Consider the following 18,664-nt stretch of genomic DNA (forward strand, 5'->3'; position numbering starts at 1 on the left):
ATGATTTCTATTTTTTTTTAACAGCCCAGTTTAATCTTTATTGAAATTCTTTCCAAAAATTTGAAGGTATTAATTTCCTTTCCCCCCCCCTGCCAGATATGACATTTATCCTTTGGTAAGTCTGAAAACCTCAGGCACTTCTAACGAGAGAGTCATTTTAGTTTCCCGCAATGAGAGAAGCATAATGATGTGGTCCATTCCAAGATGGACTTGTTTTCAGGCTTTCTAAAGCAGAATTAATCAATAATTACAGCCATCATCTGCATGTGAGCCCCTGGAGTTTTATTTATACTCCAGCCACATTGCTCTGTGACCTAGAGCAATATACAGTAGTTTCGCCTGTTGGAAAATAAATCATATTACATTTTTGCATGCACATACAGTTAAAGCTTATCTTCTTTAGTTGTAAAGGAACAGAAATTTCTTCTGGAATTGCCTCTTTCATCTGCATTTAGTAATCTTAATATTTGGGACACAAAATGATTTCCAAGCCATGTTTGCCTATTGGGTTTAATCCTTTGAGTTTTTAAATTTGAAAACTACATGGCTATGTTAATTTGCAGGAGTGAGATTAAAATAAAAACATCTTTGTGTTTGTACATAAAGTGAGGAGATTTCCATGCCTGAATTAATAAGTAGACGTTCATTTGGATTTAGAATGGCTTGGGTTGAAAAAGACCTCAAAGATCATTTCTGATCAGGAAATTTTCCACAATGGGGAAACTCTCTTTTCTGATTAACTTTCTTAACTAAGTTGAAATATATATTCAGGTTAGGAAGTTGGAAGTCTTAAAACTCCATTTCCAAACACTGGGGATCAAGGATGGGTGGGAAAAAGAAAGAAAAGTAGTTGTAACTGACCCAGAAAGCACCTTTGTGTTGAAAGATCACTGGAAGAACTGTAAAAGGCAACAAAGTCCAAAGTGAGTGAGAGCTTTAAATGCCGTATCTGTTTCAAATAAAAAAAATTGATACGTAGTGAAGATCATTAGAATGCCCATCTCATTCCATCGCCAGAGATGGGACACAGCACTGCCATGAAACATGATGTAGGAGCCTTTCCAAGTATGTGATATCTGGATTGATAAATGACAGATAGTAGCAGAGAAAGAATGCGACAGCATTGAACTTAGGACCTAGTACCTGTAAAAAACCCTGCATACTAAAGTGTATTGCAGGGGCTAACCCTACTCCTGCAAATTCAGAAATGTTAGCAAGACAAAGACCCAGAATTGCTGCTGGAAAGATTAACGGTGTCCTTCTTGGTCTCAGCTGCCTTAATAATCTGAGGAGAGCAAACCACGTTCTTTTTTGCAACACCACCTGCAATATAGCAGATAGAGCTGAAGGAGAAGATGGAACCATCAGGGAGCTGTTTCCCAAACACTGAAGATATTAGACTAAAAATAAAAATGTTTGAAAGCCACTACTCCAGGTAGCTTCTTAATAGCACAACACACCATGCTGATGTTTTCTTTCCTTTTATGAAAGCATCATGTTCTTGTTTTCTGTTTAATGACGTGTGTTCTTCACAATTCTTTGGAATTTTAGGAATTTTCCTGCAGTATGAACGAAATGGGGTGAGCCGGGGGAAGGACTGTGGACTCCATGCTACACTAGTAATATTTTGGGATCCTGTGTCATGACCAGGTAGCATGGGCTCCTTGCTCCATCTCAACCTTGGAGCTCTGAAGAGTTACCAGAGTATCACTACTATGACTACCTGGGAGTAATCAAAGCCTCTGATGCTGAGGGTTGTTTTTGTTTTTCTTCACACTGTACTTAATGTTTTCAAAATACCATGGCATTGGAGCTCTGGTAGATGTAATTCTCCTGGTGACTCACTGAGGACTCACTGGTCCAGAGTACCCACTGTTTCCTGGTGGGCAGGGCTTGTTTTTCAGGGCAGAACAGCTGAAAGAGGCAGGGAGTTTTTTGCCATGTGTAAGTGTTGTTGAGGAAGACACACAGGTGGACAGACAAGCTACGAAATCAAATAAGACTGAACAAGGAGAGGTAGAAATTACTGCATCTGCAGAGATATGCCCCAACAGAGATTGCTGGTGAGAAGTCTTTTACGGAACACTGTTTTCCTTTAAAGAGTCTCAGGTTGACATTGGTTAGCAAACAACATTCAGCATCACAGCAAGACATATGACATCTTGATGGCCTGAATAGACTATGAATAAACTCCAGCTGCAGTACTGAGGAGGTATGTAGCCCCCAGAGCAGCAGAGTTTTGGAGCAGCTTCTCGGTGATGCCATCAGTGAAAGCATACAATACGACTTATTTATGATCTTGGTGACTCACTGCTTCGAGGGACCTCCCTGAAGGAGTCCTTTCACTCTGCCTCAACCAAATGAAAGTGAAGACTTCAAGTGCCCAGGACAAAATATATCTGTTCCACTCCTGCGTAACCCACTGGTGCCATTGAAATAACGTCCTCCTCTTGCTATGGCCAATGGAGAGGTGAGCAGCCTTGCTTGCCTGCCTTTGTCCTCCTGCTGGAGGGAATCCCACAGCACAGCCTGCACAGGGCTGGTGAGCATTCAAGTGGAAGAGCAGCAGCCTTGCAGACGGCACTGCAGCAGCAGGGGAGTGTTTGCTGGATGGAAATGTAATATACGGGTCTAATTAGACAAGCTTGACTGGCGCATGTAGCAGCCCCCTGGGCTGAGCTGAGACAATTCTGCACTACTTCTGTGATCAGAGCTGCTCAAGGCGTGCTGCAGCAAAGAAAAAAAATCTCCCTGAAAATGGTTTCATCCCCCTCCCCTCACACTTGCAACCTTCTGCCAGTTCGCCCTTCTGCGGTCAAATTGGTGCATCAAATTTAATACTTTATCATCACTGCCTGCTAACAAAGAGAAAGCAGACACTGATTTCCTACACTATAAACACTTCGGGGCAGAGTACATCTTTCCCAGTAATTTATTCAGTGCTACTTTGAGTTCAGTAAGTTAGGTGCCAAACAAACTGGCAGTATTAAAAAAAAAAAGAAAAAAGAAAAAAAGAAAAGAAACCAATCACACACACACGGAAAGGGAAGGGAAGGGAAGGGAAGGGAAGGGAAGGGAAGGGAAGGGAAGGGAAGGGAAGGGAAGGGAAGGGAAGGGAAGGGAAGGGAAGGGAAGGGAAGGGAAGGGAAGGGAAGGGAAGGGAAGGGAAGGGAAGGGAAGGGAAGGGAAGGGAAGGGAAGGGAAGGGAAGGGAAGGGAAGGGAAGGGAAGGGAAGGGAAGGGAAGGGAAGGGAAGGGAAGGGAAGGGAAGGGAAGGGAAGGGAAGGGAAGGGAAGGGAAGGGAAGGGAAGGGAAGGGAAGGGAAGGGAAGGGAAGGGAAGGAAAGGAAAGGAAAGGAAAGGAAAGGAAAGGAAAGGAAAGGAAAGGAAAGGAAAGGAAAGGAAAGGAAAGGAAAGGAAAGGAAAGGAAAGGAAAGGAAAGGAAAGGAAAGGAAAGGAAAGGAACATATTTTTTATCGGGTTATGTGGTTAAAAGCTCATCTATGGACTTCCTGAGGCTACCATGCCCAGCGGCACCACCAGCTGATCAGGTCCATCACCACAGGCCCAGAGCAGCACAGGAGCACCAAGACAGGGGACAGGGACCCAAATGAAGGACCTGGAAGATGAACCACCCCATCTGCTGCCACCTCAGGGGCTGTCCCAAGGAAGCCTCAACCCCATGGGCCCGTGGCATCTATGAAGAGCACACAACGCTGGATCAAACTTTGGGACTGAGGGATCATCACCTTGGCATATAGGACTTGTTCTGGGATGACAGCAAACACCTAGCTCTCGCCCTGAGTGAGGGACTCCTTCATCTGCATGCAGCATTTATTTGAATCAAGCAGTTTGACTCAAATATGTGGACGCTGGGATGTGTGGCCCACACACTGCATTCTAGTGCAGAGCCTGAATCTCCTAGGTGAGAGGCCATGCATGATGGAAGGCTCCCTCTGAGGCTATTAGCACTGTGCATTAGTGCAGTCACAGATCCCATAAGGAGAACATAATAAAACACCATGCTTTAACTGAAAATTACTATTGTTGTTATTATTATTATTATTATTTATTTGGATATCTAGTCCCCCAACAAACAACCTTCCCCCAGACCCCCTGACCCAGACTGCCATCCCTTTGAAAACGAAACACAGTGCAATGGTTTTTGAATGAAATATGTGAAATCTAGCCCTAAAACAATCAGCATGCAAAAGGGCAGTTAAGATACCCTGATATGAAAACAACCAAGCTTGACAGGAAGACCAGAGACCTTCGCCTATACGTATCTTAGATTGACATGTTAGAAGGTCTGGGATTCCCTGGCATCTGTCTTCAGAGGTGACCCTTTGGTCCATCACAAACCTGCTGCAAAGTAGTTTTTAGCTTATTTATAAAACAATATCATAGAATCAGAGGATGGTTGGGGTTGGAAGGGACCTTAAAGCCCATCTGATTTTGATCCCTGCCATGGACAGGGACATCTCCCACCAGCTCAGTCTGCCCAGGGCCCCATCCAGCCTGGCCTTAAGCACCTCCAGGTTTATAGAAGTGAAAGTTACAGTACTGAGAATTGTTCTTTTCCTTCGTTGTTTTTGAGAGGGAGATATAAAGAAGGGTGAGTAAATTCTCACATTTGACAATATGAATAGCAGGATTTGCTATAATTCTCACCTAATCTGGGCTAGGCACAATCATTAATGCTATCATAAAATGCCTTTGATTTAATATAACTTATGAAAAGAAGCTTAGTTATCAATGCATATATATATATATATATATATTTAGATGAAAGCCTTCTGTGCTTCAGGAATATTGCTACATAAAAGTTAATGTGGAATAGATGATTCAATATCCTACAGCAAGTATAGAAGCAAACAATACCTAAATATTTAAACAGCAAGAAGATAAGAATGCCACAGCATGCTAATATGGTATGCACACATCCCACATCTCTGATCCACATTCTTTAAGCCTATAAAAATAGTTATGAATTCTTTTATTTACCAGTTTAAAAGAGAGCTTCATAAAACCTGATTTAACTGCTAAATGCTGAATGAAAATCTCCGTAGGGGTTATATTTAGAAATTCATATTTATATTCGAGCAAAGACCAAAATTTCTCTTCTCAGTGATCTCCAAAAGCTTTACAAGAGTGAAATCTGTGCTCAGCATTTTCAAGTGCCTGGAGAGCAACTGCAGGGAGGTGACAGAGGATCTTCCCCACAGGGAAGATATCATCTGATACCCTTGTCACCACCCTATTTCTCACTATCTTCCAAGTCACTGTCATTTTGTTAGATGGAGCATGAGCAAAACGGAGATTTCTTATGATTGATCCTGCCCCCACACCAGGTAAGGTGAAAAACAAGGTTCTTGGTCAAAAAACAAGCTTTTGTTTTGCATTGGCCTGAAAAACAAAGTGCAATAAGATTGCCACCCATGTGACCTCCAGCAAGTCACTTATTTTCTCTCTGCCTTCATTACCTGTCAGCAAATGGAGGTGACATTAATTCCTACCCCTCTTCTGCAGAAATGTCTACTAATATACTGCACTGCTGAGTTATTTGTTCAACACGCAGTGCTGTTGGGAATGGCTCTGTATTTAACCCCAGTTCCTGCCACTGCACTCAAGAAACGATCTGTAACAGCATCCTGCTTATCTCAGGTGGTTGGGCTTTTCCACAATGGGGACTGTGTCTAAGACAAGACCTGAGGATAGAAGTTCTGGCAATGGATGAAGCTATATCTTTTTGCTTTGGCTGGATTTAATGGGTGCACAATGAAACCATCCCCTAGAGTGCAGAGCAGATTCTGCTTAGGCAGGCATTGGTGCGGCGTAGGCAGTCCCATGATTGAGCAGTGTGTTCTCCCTGTGGACAGAAGTTAGTTCAGTGTGGGAAGGAAGACTCCAGACCACTTGGCTGACTTTAGGTAGCATGCAGGAACCATCGTATCAATGCATTTTTTTAAATATAATCTTCCCTACACAGCCAGGAGGGGTGGAATGCCATTGCAGCTGAAAGAAAGAGCTGCAATAAATCAAAATCTGGTCCATTCTTTGAAAGCAAAGTTATGGAGCTACGAGCTCAGCATCTGCTCTCAAATGCACCTGCATTTCTGCTGTGGCTACTTGCAAGGAGGAGAGAGGAAGCAGTTGGCTCAGCACACCTCAGGCAGGGCCAGCAGCTCACAGCTCCCCCCTAAAGGCAGGAGGGAAGGATTTTGTGCCCTCTCACAGCTTTGCTCAGACTTTGCTCATTTAAATCACATCAGCAATCAGGAGAAAATCTGCAACATTTCTGCTGGAGTTAATAGCAGGAAAAGCTCTGCTTTACGCAGGTGCTTCTAGTAAGGCTTTCCCATAATGCAGATACACATAGCACCCTAATCAGTGTGAAAGTTGTGTATTTATTTGTGAAGCATATTGGCAAAAAAAAAGCTTCCAAAGGAAAAAAAAAGTGCTAAAAAAGGCTTTTGAGAAGGGCAATTTTCATGTTTCCTCCACAACACTTACTTAGTGAACAGAATACCTTTGGAAACTCCTGAATGTTTATTGCTTCCACCTAAATCACTTGTTCCTCGAATCTTTGAGAGACAGCAAGTTCCCACTTTGGAAAATGAGCCCACATTGCTTAAAAAGCAGATGTGTGTCAGCAATATTAAGCATTTCTACTTTGCTTCTCTGCACAGTAAATTGATAACAGAGACTTTTGAAAGTGACTGAGCAAAAAGCGGAATATTCTTCCTTTGATCAAAACTGAGAAAGATTTCATTATTAATAATTCTTACACCAAAATTGCCACCACGTGTTGTATTCAAAATGAACCGAGAAGCCTGGAAACTTTACAAAAGACGTTTCCAAAATGCCTCTCGGTGCACAGAACTATTCCACCTGAGCCCTTGCATGAGCTAATATCAACCACGTGGTTTGAGCCCTTGGAGCACATATTCCAATTGCTTTTTGCTTTGACAGAGAGCTGATAAAACTCCCTGATTGTTGCTTAGAAGTCCTCTCGTATTAATAGAAACATTGTCACTGGGCTGTGTTCGTTGTGCTCTGCCGTGGAAATGCAGAGCCCTGTTTCAGATCCAAGTGATTTTGTGTGTTGTGTGCTCGCATTTTAACAATGCTATCACTCTGCTCGTTCGTTTCAGGTGTCACCAGAGACTGTAACTCATCTTTATGGAACCTTCATCCTTGTATTCTTTTTCCTGAAAACATTATCCTTCCTTTTTGGCTCAAAGGCTACATTGCTTTACCGTTTTTGATGCCAGCTGGAGCAGACATTCATTCCAAAACATCTGACAACTATGCTTTACTGTCAGAATATATTATTCAGAAGTTGAAACAGGACTGTTCAATGTGGATTAAAGCAGAGACATCCCAGTTAGTTGGAGAAGGGTTGTTTGCCCACCGCTGCATATCTCCATGGCAGTTGCACTCAGCTCTCCTCATGCTCAGAGCAGTGACAGAATTGCCCTGGGGAGGCAATTCACCACACCTTTGGATGATGAAAATGCCCACGGCTTTTGAAGGGGTCCACATTTTTTTACAGGTGAGTCCCTTCCCAGTTATCCATGTTAACACACAGCTACAGGTTAAATAATAGCAGATGGCACCATTTTGATGCAGGCAGGACTAAAAAGTGACTGGAGATGAGGAAGTGGGGGGAAGGGGATATAGTCAACGATCTGCTTTTGATCCTAGTGGTGGCTTGGCTTTATCTGATGTATGCGAGACGTTTTAGGCTACTGTAAATCAGTGCCTCTTCTTTGGAGATGGGTCTAATCTGACTGACATCAGTGGATGAAAAGGTCCCATATTTGTAACAAAAAAGGACAGAAAACTTCATCCATCAAATCTTCTGAAAGCTTTAAAGCATTTTTTCCCCTCATGATGCTGACCAGTGCTCCCCATCCACAGCTCTGTCCAAAGACCAGTGCCAGTCCCTTCCGGGTGAGCAGGAAAGCTCTCCTGAGGCCAGGATAGGCACAACTTTTGGTGTTGTTGTTATTGCTGTTGTTGCTGTTGTTTTAATTAAGATTCAGAAATTGAGCTTCCCAGGTGAATGGGCATTTTTGTTTTGGTTTTTGTGTTTTTTCTCTCTTTGAAAGCATTGGCTGGTGGATCACCAGTAATCACTACGTGGTATGCTCAGTCTGAACTGCATGTACACAAATAAATGGGTGCAGTCAATGCACTTAGAATCATAGAATTGCTAAGGTTGGAAAAGACCTCTAAGATCATCCAGTCCAACCATCCACTTACCATCAATATTTCCCCACTAAACCACGTCCCTTAGCACAACATCTAAATGGTTCTTGCACACCTCCAGGAATGGTGACTTAACCACCTTCTTGGGCAGCCTGTGCCAGTGCCTGACCGCTCTTTTGGAAAATAAATCTTTCCTAATATCCAACCTGATCCTCCCCCAGTGCAACGTGAGGCCATTCCCTCTTCTCCTATTGCTTAAAGCTAGGCATGAATTCAAGGGCTTATTCTAAGCAGTCGTTTAAGCATCTCACCAAATTTTGACCTTGATAGTAAAAAAGTTATGCAACATATGAATGTATGTGCGTGTTTATGCACATTTGCGTGTGTGCTCACTTTATTTACCAATCACATCATATAAACCCTATGAATAACCAAGTCACGCAGGTGGCAGTGTTCACTGAATGGAAATGGCTTATTTGATTTTCAATTTAATAAAGAATTAATAATATTGCAACTGCTGGTATTTGAAGAGCAATGCAGATCAGGTGTCACCCATATATTACTCGTTTAAGTTTTGAGTAGGCTAGGCAGCTTAAATTAGACTCCAGCTTCACATGCAGACTATTTCAATTAGAGTAATCTCTTGTGATCTAATATTCTTAGCTTTAAAGTCATACTGCGTAAATATTTTATTACATATTTAATAACACTTTTTCATAATCAAGAAACTAATGCACATATATAAAATATGTGCATTTAAAGAGCTGCTGACATGACAAGGGAAACTTTGAAAAATATTCTATTTGGGAATTAATTCAGCTCGGGGCAAAATTCAGAAATAATATTTAAGTGAGGGCAGCTGAATACATCACACATTGCTGCACAAATCTGAAACAAAAGCCCAGTTTTGCTCCACCACTTATTTTACATGTAAGAGTGTAGTCAATTCATATCCACACTGTTACAAAGCAATCCCAAGTACCTTACTGAATCAATACTAAAGTGGAATTTAAAAGGAAAGACCAAGCCCAAACAATATAACTAAGGATAAATGTTGAATATTAACATGAATTAATAGTGGATTTTTGCTTCAGTCCCACATAAAGACACATTTGGGAGAAGCAGTGGGGAAGTCACTGTGTAATTTGCCACTACAAAAATAATGTTAAGACTCAGCCAGCTGGACAGTAGCAGTTGTGAAAGATAAAGGTGTTTTTTTTTAACCATAGCCATCATCACTGTACTTGCTCTTAATAATAAGCAGGTGTTTGTGGCCTCATTTGCTACATCAATGGCAGCAGAAAAAAAGATCTCAGAGTACAAGATGCCCTGGAGATGAAAGGCCCCAAATTCTGCAAGACAGGATAATATAAAGCTTTGGTCCAGCTTGAATGCCAACACCAAATTTCTTCTAGTGTCATTGCTGGTAACTTGGAGATGTGATGATGCTTTGTTAAACCACAGCAGTTCATGAGGCCAGCCAAGGACAGTGAGAGACACAGTGGGGAGGATGTAGCACCTTCTGTTCCTCATCAGACTCCACCACTGAACACACGGATCCCTGGAAATGCAGGCAGGTTTTTACACTGCAGAATTCACACTTATGCTGTGTGGCTCTGGGCAGCCTGGTCTGGTGGTTGGCGACCCTGCACTTAGCAGGGGGATTGAAACTAGATGATCATTGTGGTCCTTTTCAACCCAGGCCATTCTATGATTCTATGATTCCATGAAGCATCTTCCTTCATGTTGTCTCTATTTCTAAGTATCCATCAATTCCTGCCCCTTTTTAAGCACGGACAGTATGAGAGAATTTCATCTTGATTCTCATCAGAGGAGTCAGACTTTAATCCTTTTTGCAACATTTTAAGAAAACATATCTAATGTTACAGAGGTGTTTTCAACTGAAAAGAAAATGAAAGATGATGATGATTATTTTTTTTAATGGACGCTATACACATTCTAAGGAGACATAAGGAACATTAATTTGATTAAGTGGATGGTCACCTTTTAGTAAAAAATTATGGGATAAAGTGATCAGCAAAGCAAGATAGAATTTCTGATATCAAGTGACTCTGATTTAACCTCAAAGCTATTAGGGCTCATGGAAAATCTGGAGGGATGTTTTGTTTTGTCTCCTGCAGAAAACCAGGCTGTGGGACGATGGCAGATCCACAGCCACAACAGTCATAGAATCAGTGAATCGTAGAACCAGGCTTCAGTTGGAAGGGACCTCAAAGATCACCCAGTTCCAATCCCCTGCTGTGAGCTGGGTGCCCCCCAGCTCAGGCTACCTAGGACCACATCCATTGCTTCAAGAGCCTCGATGTATGGAGCACCCACAGCTCTGGGCAGTGCCAGGGCCTCACTGCCTCTGAGTGAAGAATTTCTGCCTAAAGAAAGCTTAGGAGAGCAGAATTAAAACATACTTAAAGTTGGCATCCAAGTTCTGAATTAGGAACATTATATCGTTTATCAAGAACAACACATCACAGTGTAACAGTGTTTTGTTTGTCTTTGTTTAAGCAAGCTGTTATGATAAATCTAAAGACAAACAGTGGATACATAATTGGGATAAGAATCTCCCATCGTACACAGATTAAGTAAACAACCTGGCGTGCTGGCAAAGGCAAACAGTAATCCATCACTGACCCTGTGACTCAGGTGTCACTTTTTCTCACAGCAGAATTGGATCCAGAATCCCTGTAGTCCTGATGCAGCAAGCCCTTGACTCAAAAACACAATTAATCTAAGAATAAATTAAATGATTGTGTTGATGTAGTTATAGAATCAGAATTATTTTGTGGGAAGGGACCTTTAAGGGTCCAGTCTAGTCCAACTCCCCTGCAATGAACCAGAACACCCACAGCTCCATCAGCTTCTCAGAGATCCCTCCAGCCTAACCTTGAGTGTCAGGCTTGTCTTTCACATCACTGTTGCCACTGCTGAAATGCACTACTCACCACCTCAGTGTGCTCAAATCTACTTTTTGGTCTCCATAAACGTTCAGCAAGCATCAATGAATGCCAATGGGCACAATTTTTTCTGTATGAAGTAAATCAGTTCCACACCTTTGCTTCCTCTGCACTTCGATGTCAGATTTCACTCTGTCAGATTGCCCCTCTGCTACCACCTGTCAACATGTCATGGAATATTGGTGGGAAGGTTTAATCTCCCCTGCATCCCACCAACATCCACATCTAGCTTTGGGCCAACATACCATGACAGGAAGCATTACTTTTGGAGCCCTTGTGAATATTTCTGTCCATCCTGAGAAAGACCACTAAATTTAGACAGTCCTTCTCAAAAGTTGGACTTCTAATGGTTATGAGTGGCCCTACCATCTGTACCCAGCTGCACGTTTGCATGCAACTTTCATATAATCCTAGAATCACAGAATGGCCTGGGTTGGAAGGGACCTCAAGGATCACGAAGCTCCAACCCCCCTGTGCCATGCAGGGCCACCAACCTCCACATTTCACAGCAGCCCAGGCTGCCCAGGGCCCCATCCAACCTGGCCTTGAACACCTCCAGGGATGGACGGGGCATCACAGCCTCTCTGGGCAGCTGTTCCAGCACCTCACCACTCTCACAGCACACAACTTCCCCCTGACATCCAACCTCCATCTGCCCTCCCTCAACTCCAAACCATTTCCCCTTGTCCTGCTGCCATCTCCCCTTTCCAAGAGCTGACTCCCCTCCTGTCTGCAGGCTCCCTTTAGGTACTGCAGGCTGCACTGAGGTCACCCCGCAGCCTTCTTTTCTCCAGGAAGGTTTCATTCTTCATGCCTCTGCCTCTTCCTTATCACACACCCTTCTTCTCATGTCAGTGGAATTAGAGACCTGAACATACCTTAGCACTCAGATTATATCTCTCCCATTACCAATAATTTCATCATTCATAAGCTACAATTTTCAAAGTAAGCGTATTTGTATAAATGTCTTACCTTTCCTGAACATGCTGTATATGACTCCTTCTATTCTCTTATTTTGAGTATTGTAAGCAATAGTTTCTTACTATTTCTCATTTAATTGTGCTGATTTTATTACAGATAATGTTAGTATGGACATTGTGTGATGGGGAGAGAGGAATGGGCTACTCAAAGGAGACAAGGATTTCATATATTTTCACTGTTTATAAAATTGGACAGAAAAATCAATTTTAATGAGCATTTTTAAAGCATAATTACACAGATACTAGAGAAGCCATCATCTTTACATTAACAAACATTTTGCAGTGAGTTTCTGTAATATTTTTGGTCCTAAGTCTGGAAGAGACCCTCCAGTGGGGTTGTTCATCACTAGAAAGAAAAGCACGTGAATCTGAACAGCTTGCACAGCAAAATTCCTTCTGTACCACGGATGGAGGGAGAGATTTGAACTAGACATCTCTAAAATGAGAGCTGTGAGACCGTATTTTGAGAAACTGCCTTCCAAACAGCTTTTCTCATTCGGGATTGAAGACTTATGGAATCCTAGAATTGGCCTGGGTTGCAAAGGAGCACAGTGCTCATCCAGCTCCAACCCCCTGCTGTGTGCAGGTCGCCAGCCAGCAGCCCAGGCTGCCCAGAGCCACATCCAGCCTGGCCTTGAATGCCTGCAGGGATGGGGCATCCACAGCCTCGTTGGGCAACCTGTTCCAGTGCATCACCACCCTCTGGCTGAAAAACTTCCTAATATCCAACCTAAACTTCCCATGTCTCACTTTAAAACCATTCCCCCTTGTCCTATTACTATACACCCTCATAATCAGCCTTCCCCCCTCCTGCTTAAATGCTCCCTTCAAGTATTAGAACGAAAGTTATGAAAGCTGCTGTGCTGGGAAACTCGAGCAAAGGTTGCAAAGTGGGATTTAACTTGGATCCATCTGTGCCTGCTGCTGAATCTCAGCTCCCAGGAGGAACAGAACACAAGACATGCAGCTGGGCACTCCGACAAGGTAATGCCAGGACAGCAGCAGTTTCAAATCCTGGTGTATATAACCGTGCTCAGCAGTGGCACCAAGCACAGCACAGCCGTGATCGTATAGTGGTCAGTACTCTGCGTTGTGGCCGCAGCAACCTCGGTTCGAATCCGAGTCACGGCAGGAACACTCCCCCTAAACGTGGCTTGAATTTTGGGTGGCGGGTCCCTTCTGATTTAACTCTGTCACACTCTGGCATGTGTTGTTTCGCAGCTGCTGAAGGGAGGAGATTATTACAGGAGCCCTCAAACCGAGCAGAGGGAGCAAAAAAGTTGTGAGAAAAGTTTGCGCTCCAAAGTAAACGATTTGAGAAAGGACTTACAACAGCTCAGCCAACACACACAAATATCTCCAAGTACAGTCTTGGAAGTGGGGTGCAACAGAGTTGTTACACTGTCAGAGAATCACTGCGCAGCTCTAATCCAGCATCTGTTATCTCTAAAAACACACCGCAATGAATTCCCTGCGCTCCAGAGGCAGCCATGATTTGAAAAATGCTGCTATTAATTGATTCCCCAAATTAACTGTTAATCCAAGAGTCCTGATTATGATTAGTGTGCTAATCAATTTATTTGATAGAAAGCTTTTTAAATTTTCCAAATTACAGTTCAGCTCTTCTCTCTCTCTTTTTAGCTTGTTTCATCTAATTAACTGTTTTTCCTAGCAGTGAAAAGCAAGATCTTCCTTTCTTAATTGCCTCTTGACCCTTTCTCCCTCTCCAATGCAGTTGCCTTTAGAGGTTCTTCATCATGAGAAAATTAAAATGCTATCAACGAATTAAAAATATTGTTTGGCTCAGAGGAAACTTCCCAGCACGTCTATGAATGCTTTGGAGTTATATTTACACAGCTTTGCTGGGGAAAGTCTGACTCCCAAGCAGACTGGATTGCCCTTCAGTTAATGCATGCAGATGAACAACCTCCCTGGCGACTTTGCAGGATCTGTTTTGGTAATTGCTGATTGCAACACCAGGCATGGAATGTCTGCAGTGCACAAGAGAGCTGTGCAGGGAACAGGGACACATGGATGTCTCCTGATAGCCCAGAGGTTGGTGGGATGGCCCTGAACTTCAGGGTGCACTCTGACCTCAGGGTGGATCTAACCATGCTGATGTGCATGGTGTGTGTGGGGGGTTTCCACATGCCTTGGGAAAGCACTTGGAAAGTTACTGTGCTTCTTGGAGAGGGAAAACAAAGCCCAAAACTTGGCTGTCACAGCCTCGTCTGATGGCTGATGGCTGTTCTCATCTCCAACCTCCCCCAAATCAGTGGGTTTGCAGAGGCTTTCTGAGTTGCTCCTCGTGATCAGACTCCACGGATGAGACTTCCGAAGCAGCCCATTCTGAAAAGTAAAGAAATAGCTCTTGTTAGTGACAACAGCAGCATCCTCTCCTCATATATATAAAGGTCAGCTCTAAATCAGAAACTTAGTTTAAAGAGCAAATCACTTCCTGGGCTGCTAGTGCTTGGGAAGAGAGGACAGGACTGGATAACTCCCTTCCCCTCTCCTTGCCAGCCCCTGCTCCCAGCATCAACAATCTCCATCTCTTAGCACCATGGCTTCACCCACCATCTTGTCATGCATTTTGTACCACCTGTGTGCATAGCACTATGCCTAGAGAATGCATGCTGTCTTCTCAAACGTCCTTCCTCATTTCTTCACTGAATATTTTTTTCTCACAGCAGAACCCAGAATAGCTATTGCTCAGCATGTTCTCACAGAGGGATCCTTTCTTGTCTGTGAGTGCTGTTTGCTGCTGAAATATCTCACTGCTTCCATGCAGTGTAACTTTGTGATTCTCCTTTCCCTCCATCCTTCTCTGAAAGCTGGAGATTTCCATTCCAGTTCCCCCAGACACTGAAATCTTCAGGAACTCTTCCAGCTTTGCTCAGCACAAGAGCCCTTACTCAGAATCCCCTCTTTGACACCTGCAGGTTGTGCTCCCCCACAGCTGGTGGAACTGTTTTGCCTGGAGCAGCTAACCAACAGGCTGCAATGTTTGGTGTCAGCCTGCAACCGCTCTGTGATCAACTGCAGCTGAATGCAAGCTGAATCATCCCACAGCTGTACAAACCATGCACTGCAACAAAGTGCCAAAGGGATTTCTTCCTGAAGCACACAAGCCAATGAACCGTGATGTGCAGGTGAGTAAGCTGCAGGCCACTCCATGTTAATGCCTGCTGATCTGATCCAGATTTGATAGCCCAGGAAGAAAAAGAAGTTTTACAAAAGATCTTTCCAGCACAGATTTGCAAGGAAGGAGCTTGGGGAAGTGATTGCCATTGAGACACAGTTATCGGATAGACCTCATATCTGTAGCATCTTCCTGTGTCTTAGGTTTCAACTTGAGGCAGTATTTCTGCTGGTGGTGGCCAGGATGACTCCTCTGAGGCATTTCTTCCTCACCCCACAGGGTCTTCCTCTATGAGCCTCCAGGTTGCTGCAGTCCCCATTTTCATTACCACTTTCTGGACAGTTGCCTTCATCCTAGGACTTTCCTCTCTTTGCTTCTTTCTCAGAGCAGCTGACTTCTCCTGGAGAAAAATAACAACAGGAAGATCAACATTCACCTTGTTTTGTTTTGTTTTTCCATTCAGCCACTGGTATTCAAATTCTCCCTATCTCATCTGTTTTTCCCTATCCTCCTTCTTCCTATTGCTTCATCACTTTCCCATACCCTCCTAGACATCTCCAGTGTCTCTCCTGGGTCTTCCCTCAGCCATACAAACAACATTTCCTTTCTCCTGTCTTAAAGCAAAGTGAGAACACACCTCTCTCTCTGCTTGGTTTTGCAGCTACTTTTATGTCTCCTGTTTTTTCACTGCTTACTTTCTCCTTCGGTACTTTGCCTGCTTGGACTATCATTTCTTCAGGACATATGCTGGCTTTAACTGATATTTGCATAGATCCAAGTACAGCATCATTGATAGCTTTCCTGAGGCAAAGAAGGCTAATACTAATAGCATGGGAAAAGCTCAAACAGTGACTGATGAACTTCTGCTTTTGCCAGCTAAACTTTGGGAGTCATTACTTTCAGCATGATAAGTTTTAAAAAAAAGATCTGGAAGAAGATTTATACATTGGTTACATTAATTTTTAGATCACGACTGACCAATTTGTCATTTAAGAGTAGTCTGTATATACAACTGTGTTTCAAAATCTGATAATCACAATTTTAAATTCCTCCTAGCAACTGGGAATGCCCTCTTTCCACTCGCCTACTCATTTTCACCCCACCTTTGTTTCAGCTTCTGGTTGCTGCAGCAAAGTACTCATCTTAGCTAATGCTCAGGCAAGGTATTGGGTTTCCCATTAACATGAGGATTGAAAAGTCACTCATTGATTTACCTTCATTACACAGATAATGAGAGGTATTTTTCATTCAGAGATGTGTAATGAAAAATGGCTTTCTCATTCATTAAGTTGTCAAATTGTAATGGGTCTCTATTTACAGGAATCTCACATACAAGTGCCAGAAGCTGCCTGGTGTATGTGCAGGTATACAATGCTGTGGATGCTGAAACAGCAAACAGCTCTTTGTGAGCTTGTTTGGATCCTGGAGGAACAGCACATTAAGGAAAAGTCTTGCCAAGGCCAATCTATTCTGTCTCATCCTTCTCAGAAGGATGTGGGCCCTATGAGTCTATATCTAACATGCCAAAATCATGCTCAGTGTGCTCTTGAAATAAGCTGTCAGAAAGACTGAAATGAGATAATCCTATTGTATTCAGGCCTGGTATGGTCTGCAGAAGTGCCAAGAGTTCATTTGTCATGCTGTTGCCCTCAGGCTCCAAGTAGCCAAAATACTAGGAGATCAAAAAATTATTTATCAACAACAGAAGGTCCAAACACATCCATGCCATGCATTCCATTGGATGAAGGGACTGTGGGTTGAGAAGCTGACCCTTGGGGATGGTTACCTTTGGTGATGTTGATCAAAGGTATTTGATCTCACCACCTAGATTGAAACAGAATGGCAGATAGGGAATCAGGTGCAGGTTGGCTCTACCACTATTTATTTCATGGAAAAAAAATCCCATGTATCACCACAAAAAACAAACAAACAAACAAACAAAACCAGCATAAACTACTTTCTTCTGTTTTCCTCTTGACAAAGAGCTGCTCATCCAACATAATCACAGCCTACCATGAGGTCTGGTCTCAGTTCAACCAGCATTCCTTGGAAGAAGTGCTCAGAGTAATGGTTGTAATCTTTCGGGCATTTTGAAACTGTAAGCCCAAGATCAGCTGCTGTGCTACCTGGAGCAGAAAGTAATTTGATTTTCCATTTCTGGCCTTTGCAGCAAGTTGACTAAAGAACTCTTTTCTGGGAGAAAATCTGTGAGCATACATACAGGCCCAGACTTTTATGAAGATCAGCAGAATTTCTGCTGAAATCACTCGACTTAGACCAGGGCAGAGTAGGTGTTAATGAGAATGAAATCCAGCAAAGCCTGGAAGCAATGCAAATCCTACGTCCTTCCGAAGCACAGTAATTGATTCAGAGCCCTTAAAAGTTGTGTTTTTTTGGAGAAAGTTACAACTTTTTTTTCTTTTTGTTCCTCCTTTTCCTGCAGGTCAGTCTGTCTCTAAAGGGAAGTGACCAACTATTCCAGTCCCTCCATGCCAGATCCGGATGCCCTCAGTCCTGGCCATCCCTTCGTTTCCTCTCTCCTCAGCTCTGCCATGACAGCAAATGTCCTTCCAGCAGGAACCATTCAAGGATCTGTTATATCTTTCCAGATAAATTAGGGACATTGCTGTTAGAAAAATACCATTCTTTCCAGGGAAATACAACTCCCCAGATAAAGCCCACCCACTTCCAAAGAAATCTCTTCTGCTTTTACTCTGACCATGTCCTCATTGAAGCTCCTCTCAGCACAATTTCTGAACACACAGGTTGTCTTTGGTAACCATTTGCTTCTGCCTATTTTGCATGCTGTCCTTTGCACTGAATTTAATCACTTCTTACTCTGGTTTCTTTCTTCCTCACCTTTCCAGGCCTGTGCATTGCCAGCAGCTCCTTTTCCCTCCTCAATTAACCTTATGTTATTTCTTTCCATAGGAAAAAATACCTTATACTGCAAAACAGCCATCCCATCTTACAGTTTGCTTTTCTAATAATTACTTTATTAAAACTTTTTTCTCTTGTTTTTATTGGGTGACCAAAAACACCCACCAAAGAAACAGGAAAAAAAAAACCCACTCTGGCATTATTAATTAAGCATGGCCTTAAAGAAACCCTATAAAACTCTAATAATATTTTTATGTACAGAATTAAATCCTTATTGATTTTTCACGTAGGTTAAATCAGTAAGCAAAAGTAAGTTGCATAGTTTTTAATAGGAACTTCATTTTCTTGCTGTAGTTGTAGTCCAGGAACATAAAAACATTTAAAAAAATGCAAAATGGCAAAATCCATCAGACTGAGGCAAAGTGAAGGAAGAAAAAGAAACACATAAGGAAGCTGCCTGGAAATGTACATAAAAGCC

The 18,664-nt window shown here is 42.8% G+C and overlaps 1 non-coding gene across 1 annotated transcript; it reads left to right on the forward strand.

Annotated features, from left to right (window-relative positions):
• The first annotated feature begins 13,223 nt into the window (after positions 1-13,223).
• On the forward strand, positions 13,224-13,295 carry TRNAH-GUG (transfer RNA histidin (anticodon GUG)). The gene has a single exon. It is a non-coding gene; the product is annotated as a tRNA-His (tRNA).
• The last annotated feature ends 5,369 nt before the right edge of the window (positions 13,296-18,664 follow it).

This window comes from Lagopus muta, chromosome 6 (genome assembly GCF_023343835.1).
Source record: "Lagopus muta isolate bLagMut1 chromosome 6, bLagMut1 primary, whole genome shotgun sequence".
In the NCBI taxonomy this organism is placed as follows: Eukaryota; Metazoa; Chordata; class Aves; order Galliformes; family Phasianidae; genus Lagopus; species Lagopus muta.